The following is a 12223-nucleotide window of genomic DNA, read 5'->3' as shown; positions in this document are numbered from 1 at the left end:
TGGAGACTTAGAGAGAGAGAGAGAGAGAGAGAGAGAGAGAGAGAGAGAGGGAGGGAGGGAGGGAGAGAGAGACGGGGGTAGGGGGTTTGTTCAATCTACCCACTTTTAAGCATCTATCAAAAAACAGTTTAGTCCAAGGAGCTAAGTGTGTACATACCTCTGTTTTAAAGGTGACTATGAAATATATTTTATTGTTATACTTCTTTTTTTTTTTTTTTCTTGTGATGAGGATTGAACCCCGGGCCTTGTGCATGTGAGGCAAGCACTCTACCAACTGAGCTATATTCCCAGCCCCTAGTCTTCTGTTATGTGCAAATCCATTTATTATTGGATTAGAGTGGAGGACATACTCTCTTGGTATATTCTTTGCATAAAGTATAACTGGAATCAGAAATTTTTCCAGTGTATGAACAAATAAAAAAACTACTTTAATCATGAATGCCTATATCTCATTACCATTTAAAAAAGAAATGAACGAAGAACTAAGATCAGATAGTAAAATGATGCGATTGTAGGATGACTCTGGTTTTAGACTCTTTTTTTTTTTTAAGCAGTTAGGACTTAGAAAATTTAATTTCCTTGATTTTTTTTGTTTGACCTAAAAATTTGAGATCATCACAGTGCAGTCTATTTTAGAGAGATGTGGATTTGATTAAATAAGAAAACATATATCAAAATGATTAGCATGATGCTTGGAAGATGGCCAGCTTTTACTTGAGGCATACATTCCTTTACCATTTTGGTTTTGTTTTAGACTTGGTTTTCCAATCATCAGTAACAGCCACTCATTTATTTATTCAACAGGTGTTTGCTGAGCACCTACTTTGGGGACACAGAGAGGCAAGGTCTCTTTTTTTTTTTTTGTATTGGGGATTGAACCCAGGGGGCACTCAATGTCTGAGCCACATCCCCAGCCCTTTTTATATTTTTATTTAGGGACAGGGTCTCGCTAAGTTGCTTAAGGCCTTGCTAAATTGTTGAGGCTAGCTTTGAACTTGTGATCCTCCTGCCTCAGCCTCCCTAGCTGCTGGGATTATAGGCATGTGCCACTGTGCCCGGCAAGGTCTCTGTTCTCTAATGACATATTCTGGTAGAGAAGACACACAACAGGCAGTGGATAAAGAAATCATAAAAAACTCTCTAAGAAGTGATGAGGAATCAACAACAAATTTAAAAGTGATGTGGCATGATAAAAGTTCCCAGTATCTTCCTTGGTTTTGGGGTGGGGAGGTCAGGAAAGCGTCTTTGAGGATGATTCACTTTAACTAAGATCTGAATGATGAGAAGAGCTGTCTATGTGTGGACCAGAGGTATGAGCAATCTAGGCTGAGGAGAGAATTCTTACAAACGCATGGAAGTGGGAATGATATGAATGACTCGTGTGCAGGGCAGAGAACCTTCTGTTAAAGAACATATAGCAAGCCACTGCAGGAGAGGCTGGAGCATCATAGGAGAGGAGAGTGATGGGGTGGGAGCTTGCACTGCGGGGATGGATGGTGGTTAAGGTGAAAAGTGACAGATGGAGTCAGGATATATTTGATGGGCTGGGTATAGGGAAAAAGAGAAATAAAAAAAAAAAAAAAAAAAAAAAACTCCTAGAGTTTTGACTTGGGCAATACAAGAAAGCTGGGAACATTTACTGAGTTGGAGAAATCCAGGAGCTACATGGGTTATTATGCATTATTTGAAATACTTAGACACCCAAGAGGAACTTCACACAGGGGACTCCTATTTCCTGGGAGAGGACATGGATGCAGATTTGGAACTGAAGGCCATAGAGATGGCCTTTAAAGTCATGCTGCTGGTCAGTGAGAGCCTAGATAGAGCAATGGGCCAAGGACAACCTCCTCCTCAAAGCCATGGCCAGGCAACCTCCTTTACCTCCCCCTGCTTGTGACTACATCAGGACTCTCAGCTAAAGATGTCATTAACTTACAGAGAATGCAAATTCTGGGTGACCAGGTCCTATCTCTTTCCCTAACAGCACCCCCATTTTTGCTTTTTGCCTTGAAGTCATAGGGAACGTTTGTCGAAATATTCAACTCATCATTTTCTAGGTGAACACGAATGTATAATGTTACTTATCTCCTTAACGGAATAATAAAAAGAGCACTTTTTCCCCTTCATCAAGAGTTAATGGCTAGTGCTCAGTTATCAAGTTTGACCTCATCATAGAACTAAATTGAATTGTCTGGGCACATATTTACCTTTGATTTGCATACGCCACTCGAAGGGATGCCAGGAGCAATGCTGTATGTCAATTTAAGACAAATGAGAGCAATAAAATCTAACCTGCTGTTAGGATTTTCGTATTTGTGATTTAGGCTTCATTTCACATGTTTTATGTGTCATTTTATAGCAAGACACTCATCACTATCACCTCTGGGCACAAGTACAAAGCACCACTTACAAAAACAACAGATTGGCAAAAATCAGACTCCATGCTAACCCCCAGCACCCTTTCTCCAACTCACGCTTGAGTCAATAGATGAGCCTCCTTTCTGTAAGCCCCACAGGCCTTGGACTCTTAATGAACTGAGTCAGAAGGCAAATATTCCATTCAGGGACCTTGAAAGACTCAACTTTTTTTTTGAGTTTTCCAAGTTAGGTTCAATTGGAAGCTTGTCTAATCTTTCTTTTTTTTTTAATTTGTCAATGAACCTTCATTTTATTTATTTTTTTGTGATACCAAGAATCGAACCCAGTGCCTCACACATGTTAGGTAAGCTCTGTGCTACTCAGCCCCAGTCCCAACCCATGGTCTAATATTAATAATCCATGTAAGTTGCATTAAAGGAAAGTAAGAGTCAATTTACCATTGTATGGTAATAATGAAAATAATGCTAAAAACATTAAATGTAAAAATAACTGAAAAGGAAAATGGCACTTGGTAGATACAGGATGCTATTATTCTCTACACACTTTACCTATAATACTCAGGTGACTCTTTATACGATTACAATGAAGTAGGTCATATTATTATCCTTATTTTATAGATGAGGAAAATGAGGCACAGGGAAGTTGAGTGACTTGCAAGATGTTTTGAGTGACTTGTCACAGGTTGTGCACCCTGGGATGTGGAGATTTGCATGCAGGGAGTGTATTTGGGAGCATTCCTAGAATCAGCATGGGGTGGAGGAGAAGGAATCAGGAATGGGCTGGAGAAGTTGGGGGGTAATATACTCTCAACAAAGTCTTCTGTCAACCGTGTGGGCAGTTCTGGAGCAGCAATGGCCTTCACTGTTTTCCAGAATTGGGATGAGTAGGTTTGCCTTTATATTTTGCAAGTCATCCCTGGATAGGGGCTGTGACCTTGAGTGAGGCAGCTCTCTTCAGTAGAGGACAGCTTCTGGGGAGGGCTGACAGCTGACAGCAGTCTGCTGGCAACATTCCCAACAGCTGGGGAAATAAATCCTCTTTAGTTCTAAAAGGGGGTGACATGTCATGGAGTCTACTATGAAAGTGGAACTGGGATTCAGAACTAGGGCCTTGGGCCTCAGGGTTCAGGTTCTTAAACACTGTGGTACATTGTTGTACATAAATAACAATAAATAGTTCTCATGCATACGGTCAGATGGTTGGAAACACTTCCAGAAGGAGATTAAAAATAAGACCAGACTGCATGATTCTTATGCAGTATATTTTTGACTTAGATAACTGCTGAGACAGCAAGTGCAACTATTATTTAAGCATTAGTTAAGGTTCTTTAGAATGTATGTGACAAAAACTGTCTTTTGGCTGGCTCCAATAACATCAGGAAAGATAACTCCGGGGAGGGGGTCACATGGAGGCAGAGAAAGACCTGAGAAGCAAAGTCACGGGAAGAGCAGGTGTGCAGCTGGGTTTGAGGCTCCTGGATCCAGGGGCTTGGATGCTATCAGGTCCCTACCTCTGTGGCTCACTCCACACTAGCTCATCTCATAGAGTTGGAAACATGAAATGTCGGAAGAACCTGAAATTGTTCTCCAGCTTTTTATTGTTCCAAATCCCAAAGTCTGCAGAAGGGACCCTCGTCCAGGTTTGCCTCTTCCTGGGGCCACATGAGATCATTTTGTATTAAGATAGTTGCTCTGGATTCCATTATGCTGAAGAGGAGAGAGGCAGTTCCTAAAAGAGGAGTGTTGAGTAGATATTCTTAAATGTGATAGAAGCTTTATGGACATAGGGAATACATTTGTCAACATTTGATCAGTTTGATGGAGCCTCAGTGAAAACCAACCTCAGGCTGCAGAGTGTCTCCCCAGCTTCTCTGCCCTTGGGTGGTCTTTGGCCCAAACTTGATGGATATGTGTATTTGGGAGATGCCCCTGATGGGATTCAGACTCAAGTTCTCTGGTTCCCATATAGCATTTTGATTTTCCAGGCTGCTGAGGTAGCTCCTCTCAATCAGATCTGAGCATCTATCTCACCAGTGCTTTTAAGTGCTTTGAAAACATTTCCTACTTCCCGCTCTCTGCTGCATCTTGTCACACAAACTTTGTGCCAAAGACAGAGGTGGGACTGGTGGAAAGTCCTGGTTATTTGTACAAATCAGAGACTCAATAATCTTGAATTACTGTTATAATATTTGTTTTTTCATCTCTAGTTTCATCTCCCAGCCTTCCCACAAATGACTCTACCCATCTGTACTTCTGATTTACCCATCACTCTCTTCCCTTTCCAGTAAATTCCTTCCCTTCCACAGACATCCCAGGGCCAATTAGATTCACTAGAGAACTTTCTCTATTTATCATTCTCCTGGTTTTTAATACAGAGAAAACTTGGTTTCAAAAGAAGTAAGCAAATTACCGACTGTCACACATTTAGTAAGCAGTAAAGCAAGGATGTGATCCTAAATATGCATGAGTCTGGAGACTTGCTTTTTACTACAAAGCAACATATTCTCAATGCACACCTATGTTTATAGCAGCACGATTCACAATAACTGAACCATGGAGCCAGCCTAGGTGTCCATCCACAGATGAATGGATAAAAAAAAATGTGCTATAAATACACAATGGAGTTGTATTCAGCCCTAAAGAAGAATGAAATTATGTCATTTGCAGGAAAATGGATGGAACTTGAGTACATTATGTTAAGTGATATTATCCAAACTCAGGAGGTCTGGGGTGATATATTTCCTCTCGTATGTGGAATCTAGAGAGGAAAAAGGAAAAGAAAGGTGGAGGAGTAGGGATCTCATGAAAATCAAAGGGAAATCAGAAAAGGAAATGGACCCAGGGATGGGAGGAGAAGAGGGAGGGGAGAAGTTCTGGGGACTGATATTGGCCAAATTATATTTTTATATCATGTGCATGTACTAATATGTAACAACAAATTCCATCATTAGGTACAACTAAAATATACCAATAAAAAATGTGAAAGAGAAAAAAAAATTTTGAAAAAAACATCTATACTGTTCCTGCAAATCTACATTTAAATCTGGATTAATATAAATGATATATTTATGCTATTATTTGCAGACATATATTTTATATACTATATGTTATTTATAATCTAAATATAGATTAAATGTAGATTTTAAATATCTGTATGCTTAAAAAAAATCCAGAAAGTCATCTATTTATCCTTGTCAACAGAAACAAAGATAGTTACCATTTTGATTGATGTACTTTCTCTTTTCTTTAGCCTAGATTTTTATTGGCTTCATACAGTTACATCTGGTCTTTTATTTACAGGCTAGGAAGGGATTGAGTGTGGATCTTTATGCCTGAGAGTATTGATTGGTCAGACTGGCATTCTGTTACTTTGTGGGACTCCTGAAAATCTTCCTTACCTCCCAGTTGGGATTTTGGAATTCTCCCATAAAGATTCCAAAGGCAACTGCAGAGACCTAGCAACCTGCAAGACTCCAGGATCTCATTGCCAATTTGCATCTCATCTTGTTGTTTTGTGCATCAGAATTTCCTGGAAGGCTTTAAAAATGTGAGCTCAGGATCATCTGGAACTATTGAACCAGGGGACCCGGGGATCTTACCAGACCATCTGTATTTTACAAACACTTTTTTTGGTGGCCCTGAAAATATCATGGTCTTTTACAGCCTCTGGTGTATTTTAACAATGGAAACCTGCCCCCTCCCCCCCCCATACACCAACTCCAAGGTTACTTGGCAAACCAATGGCAATTTGAGGTTGCTTAATTGTGGCTTTAGAACTGCCACTGGCAGGGCATGCACGAGAAGCATCAGCCCCTGCTTCTTTAATCTTCTCCCTCTTCCCTATTCTCTGTGGCATTTTCCTACTTTAAAAAAGATACCAGATGTTTCCTTTGCTTAAAAAGCTCCCTTCTGTGGAAGGGGCTGTTCCATAAAACTTGGGCATCCAGAGAAGTGTTGAAAGAGAAAACATAAATAGCGGCTATATTTCCAGAAACCAGTAATTATTTTTCTGGTCCTTCGGAATGTGTACAGAAATTAGTGGCTCAATCCTGGTGATATGGCAGAATTAATAGCAAGTAAAGGCATAACAGCAAAAGAAAACATGTCAAGTTCCAACCCATAACTGAATTTTAGGTTGTGTATAAGCATTTGCAAATGTTTAAAAAATATGTGTTTATAAAGATTCTCAGGAAAATGTGATGCATAAATGAGAACTATTGAGGCAAATATTTATGCTTTCTGGGGTATCAGAGGAGCAAGATCGTGTCGAACCTTGCCACTTGTTTGAATTTGGGCTGATTTCAAGAAGACTGGGGTGATACCTAAGGGATTTAAGAGAGGTATGACAGAAAAAGTTGTTTTGGCTGCTCTGAAGAAAATATGTTGAGAAAAGACCTGAGTAGACAGGTAGGAGGTCAGCAGTGCGATGGCTTGGGCTAAGGTGGAGGCTATTGAGAGGAGATAAATACACAGTTTAGAGAAACATTTTATAAATAGGATCTATAAGGCTTATGTCTTCATTCGATATTATGCTGAGAAATAGAGGGCAGAGTTTAGGATATATGCCAGATGTTTGTTGGAATGACAACCAGGGTGTCATTCCCTCTTCTAGGAAGTATATAATAAGCTTGATAAATCTGTGGGATGTGCAGGTGGAGAGCTCAAGAAGGTAATGAGACACATGGGCTGACACTGACTCTCTCAATGGAGAGAGATCTGGGAGAAGACAGAGAATGGAGGTGATCCATCTTGAGAAGAGTCGGTTTAATGGCGAGTGTACAGAAGGAGAAGGGGTTCTCACCATTAGCATTTAAGTGAGGGTAGGAGAAAGTGTTCTAAGACAGTGTCAGCAGAAATAGTAGGAAAACCAGGGAAATGTTTGTTGTAACTAAAGGGAAAAGAATTTTTGAGGCAGAGTGAATAGAAAGTCATGTCATTTGGGGAAAAAAATTTCTGTGGTGGTGGTGGTGGGATTGGGGGAGTCTAAACTTAGACTGAGTACTGGGTGGAGGAGGAGGAGGAGGAGAAGGAGGAGGAGGAGGAGGAGGAGGAGGAGACGACTGTGGTGGCAGCTAAGAAAAGGAGATTTGGATGAGCCTCTGGGACCTGTGTCTTCATCTCACCAAAGGATGGAAGAAACGATTATCTCCGATGTCTCATAACTTTGTGATGTCATGTCTTGAAGTCACACATAAGCAGGTATGAAATTACAGGGCTCTTTCAGGCCAGTGTGCATATTTGGATAGAAGATCAATTTTGTCATCTTTCATCGAAGAGTCCTAATCTTATGTAAATTGGATACTGTCGATTTTTGTGGTAAAGCTGAAGGTCGTATATTTGACATGCTGAATTTTCCATGATGTTTCCCTGCATGCATTATATTAAACTTCAGTGTAATACTCTCACATTGCTTTCATAAAGTCACAAAATTTCATGAGTGGAAAAATCACATCAGATATGCCTTGAGTCTTCTTTGACTTTCCTGGAAGTGAATCCAGATGGAGCTATAAAATTATTTTTGAGCCCAGTCCTAGTAGGAACCTTTGGTTTATAGCATCATACCATGTAAGTTAACTCCTTAGGGACAATTTATCCAGCTGTCAGTCCATGGTGGCTTAACTAGTGAGCTCAATGCTTCCCTGAACTATTTTTTGTTCTTCAAATGATTAATTACTAACTCCAAATGATTCCTTTTTCTTCCTTTGGACAGTCAGAGGTCATCTCATTTAAAAAGATATTTGGGTACCATCTCATTTTGACATCACGGTTTTTAGTTTGTTATGCAGAACATGGAAGGCATATGATAAAGGACTTGACATCACCAGGCCTTTCTGTGTGGTCTCTGTCCTCTGGTTTCCTGGTTAATCTGAGAACTTGCTGGTGTAAATTTGGGATATGTGTGCAGCAGTTTGGGAGCAAAAATGAAATGTTGAAGTATCACTCTCTCTGTTGTAGGCCTCGTCCAGGGAGGTTGGGGTGGGCCAGTGTGAACACCTAGAGATCGATGAACTGAATTAGAGAGGAGAGTCTTAACCCACAGATGGTTGAGTAAGACTTAGACCTTCACATCCAGCCATTATTTTAATTGAGAACATTTCTAAAGCCTAACATTAAAATTTCATCTCCTCACCTTCACAAAACCCCTACGGCTTTTCACAGAAAAGATAGAAGCATAAAGAAATAAAGGGTGAGCTTATCACAAGAGGCTCCCTGATGTCCTTTCTTAATTGGGAAGGAAGTGTCACTTGCCTGGTGGCGCTACATGGGGTTTTAACCCAGCTCTCGGCGCAGAGGATTGAGGGCAGCTAGGCAGGGACCCCCCCGGAAGTCCCCATTCATCAGTAGCTTCTACCGTGTTTCAGTATTGGATTCACTCAGGTAGGACTGTTTTCTGGTTCATCATGTGCAAAAGCAGAAGGGACAAACAGAAGAGGGAAGATTGCAGCTCACTGTGTCTACCTGGAAAGACAAATTTCTCACTGGGGAGACTTTTATCTTGGTCTCCTTGTATATGGGCTCATGAGACAGTGAGTTCAAATAGTGCGTGTGCATACCAAACTGAAATAGGAAGTGAATTTGTGAAAAGTCTGTATGTAGGCTCTGGATGACGATTTTTTTTTAAAGGTGGGGGGGAAGCAATAAAACCCAGAGGTGATGTTGATTTGTGTTCCTAAATGGTCAGAATTTACCTGGAATTTTGCATTCGGTAGCTCAGACTACAGTTTTATCTGTAGGTAACTTCTGTGAGGAAAAAATTGGGTTGAACCGTAGTCCTTCTTTGGAATCCTACTGGATGTGAGTTATCAGTTATCATCAGCTTGTACAGGCCAGGTCAGCCTGGGCATCACCAGCATGAAGCCCAGACAGGAGGAGGGAGGATAGGAGGAGGGTCATTTGGGGAGAACAGCTCCTGTATCTTGATTTCTGTAACCTCTTGTACCTCTCAGTGGTGATTAAAAAAAAAAAAAAAAAAAAAGCAAAAATAAAACAACAACAAAAACACCCCAGTCCTTCAGTGAAATGCTTTTGAGATTCCTAATGAACACTTAAGATTTTAAAGGTTCCTCTCTCCCATCCAAATACTGCAGGAGGCAGACCCACTTCCACATTTACTAATAAACAGCCAGGGCCTGTGTGGGATTAAAATGGAGCTGATCATATATTAAGACTGAGAAGGGGACCACGTGGTTCAGGGTAAGCTAGACTGGCATGGGATGGGGAGGGTTGATACAAGAGGTGGGATAAAGTCACCTAGAAAATAGAAGCATTGGAACAGAAACTGCAGCTTTCTTACAATTTTCCCTGGTATTGACCCTGACAAATTTACCCGAAGGGTAAAAGGCAAACGGTCCTAAGGGGGAGATTTAAAGACTTTGCCAGATAAGCAATTTGCTAAGTGGGGTTGCCAGCATGAAGGCTGCTTTCTGTTATTTGCACTGGATTAGTCATCACTACATGGCTTTGTGGAAATCTGGTTAAGTAGATTTAGTGAACTCAGATGCAGAAAATGTGTTTCATTTTGTCCTGGAGAGGAATTAGGTTTTCTCTGCCCTCCCATTTCATGTTCTTGCCATTAGTTACTCCAGTAAATATTCTGTGGCTGTGGCCAAGAAAAAGCATACATTATAAACTAGTAAATCTTTAAAAAAATGTTATAGCCCATTGATAGTGTCCTTGTAACAGCAAAGAACAGAAATCATATCCGTCATTGCTAAAGATGAAAAATTCCTGTTTAATAAATCAGTACTTATTTAACAGACAAGAGATTGTAAATAATGCTAACGAAGATTCCTTAAAAAATAATTTTCAGATCAGTTGAACAAAATGAAGATCAGCTGGAAAATTTTGTAGAGCTTTAGATGTGTGGCCACTTGGGGGAGCTGTTGGAGGCCAATTCACCTTCCGTGGAAAAGTGACTAAAGGTAATTGCACTTGGTCTTGAAATTAACTAGAGTTAAGTCAGTTGTAGGTAAAGCTGACATTGCACACAGAAGACAGTATAGAGGGTTTGCCTTGCAAAAAGACCCTACAAATTTACTTTTGAAATCCTAAGTCACTATTGAACATTTTTTTTGAAGCCTATTTTAGGCAGATATTTCTAATCTGTTTTATTCCTAATCCAATCATTGACTTTTTTCTTCTTTCTCTGACTCACTTCTCACTTTTTTTATTATTTATGTATCTGAATCCTGTGCTGGGAATTTAGTGCAAATAAATATTTAAAGTCTGGAATCAAATCTAATCAGATAAGTTATTTGTAAAAGATCAGCAGTGTAAGCAGAACAAATTAAGTTTGTATTTAGTTGAAGGCCAAGAAATTGAAGGATAATGGACAGACATTTGTTTCAGTAGACAGTTTGTTTTACTTGAAATAAACAACACACTTGCAAATATAATGCAATTTATTTTCATAAGTTTAATATACATGTTTGTTTTCACATTTGCTTTAGTAGAAAAGAGCTATGTCTTTTATATCAGTCAGATCTAGGCTCCATTTCTGGCTCTGCCACGTACTGGCTGCACGACCTTGGTTAAATTAACTAACCTGCCTGAGAACACTGTTCCCATTCCCAACAATGTTTATGCTGCCTGTGGTTGTGAGAATTCAATGAGCTAGTAGTTTATACAACTTTGGGTATAATATTGATATACATAAGGAACTTCATGTGTAGATACAAATGAGATTTTTTCTGAAGTGTGTTCTAGGCAGATGGACTTTCATTAAAAAAAAAATCATATGGAAGTTTAGGCCTGAAATGAATGAATTTTGGGTAGCAGGATAATGATGAGGTTAAGAGAAGCAGCTGTGGAGTGAAATCAGTGTGGGCTTGAGTCCCAGTTTTGTCATTTGCTAGAAGTGTGTCCTTACTCAAGTATCTGACACTCTCTGAACCTCAGTGGTGATGGCTGGATTGAGGGTTTCAACCCTGTCCCTGCTGGAAGGTGGCATGCAGGACTGGAGTGAGGAGTGAGCCTCAGGTGGGTTTTAGTCTGCCTCATCTGGTTTGTTTGGATGGTGCTAAGCAGATTTTCAGCACAGCAGCAGGTATGATTACTATAGGGTGAACAAAGGACCAGCTGGCCCCTGTGCATGGAAAGTATGCACAGCTGTTGGTGGCACTCGCTCTCAGGGCTCACTGGCATGGGAATGTACCAGTTGCAGAAAAGGAAGTGTCTGTGCAGGGAGAGGCTCATACTGTTTTAACGTGGATACCCCGGATAAAGAAAATGTGGCATAAATACCAATGGAGTCTTATGCAGCCATAAAGAAGAATGAAATTATGTCATTTGCAGGTACATAAAGGGAACTGAAGTACATCATATTAGGTAAAAATAAGCTGGACACTCCAAGTCAAGCATCATATGTTTTTTCTCACATGTGGAAGCTACATAAAAAAGAGGTGTTTATGAGAACAGAAGGGACAGTAGAAGATGGGGATCCAGGGTTTGGGTTGGGAGGGAAGAAGCAAGAGAAAAAAGGAGCTACTGGGCAAATGAAATTGACCAAATTATGTACATATATGAATACATCACAACGAATCCCACTATTTTTTATAATTACAATGCACCAATAAATAAATGGATCCTGCTCCTTTCACCCCACCGCTTTCCTTCCTGATAGCTGCCCCTCCATTTCTCCTACCTCCTGAGTTGCTAAAGCAACTCTCTTTTTACTTTAATCTGTATCTTTTTCTCTCCTTATTCCAACAACTCTTGTTCCAGGCATAAAAATCTAGGTTTACTTTACTTTGGGTTTTCAAATCGTTCTGCCCTTGGGAAGCCTGGCTTTTAAAAATAAAATGCTTTGGTCTTAAGATGACTCTGTCTGCTATGGATTTTAAAAT

Source organism: Callospermophilus lateralis, chromosome 1 (assembly GCF_048772815.1).
Source record: "Callospermophilus lateralis isolate mCalLat2 chromosome 1, mCalLat2.hap1, whole genome shotgun sequence".
In the NCBI taxonomy this organism is placed as follows: Eukaryota; Metazoa; Chordata; class Mammalia; order Rodentia; family Sciuridae; genus Callospermophilus; species Callospermophilus lateralis.
Note: the sequence above shows the minus strand (reverse complement) of the source record.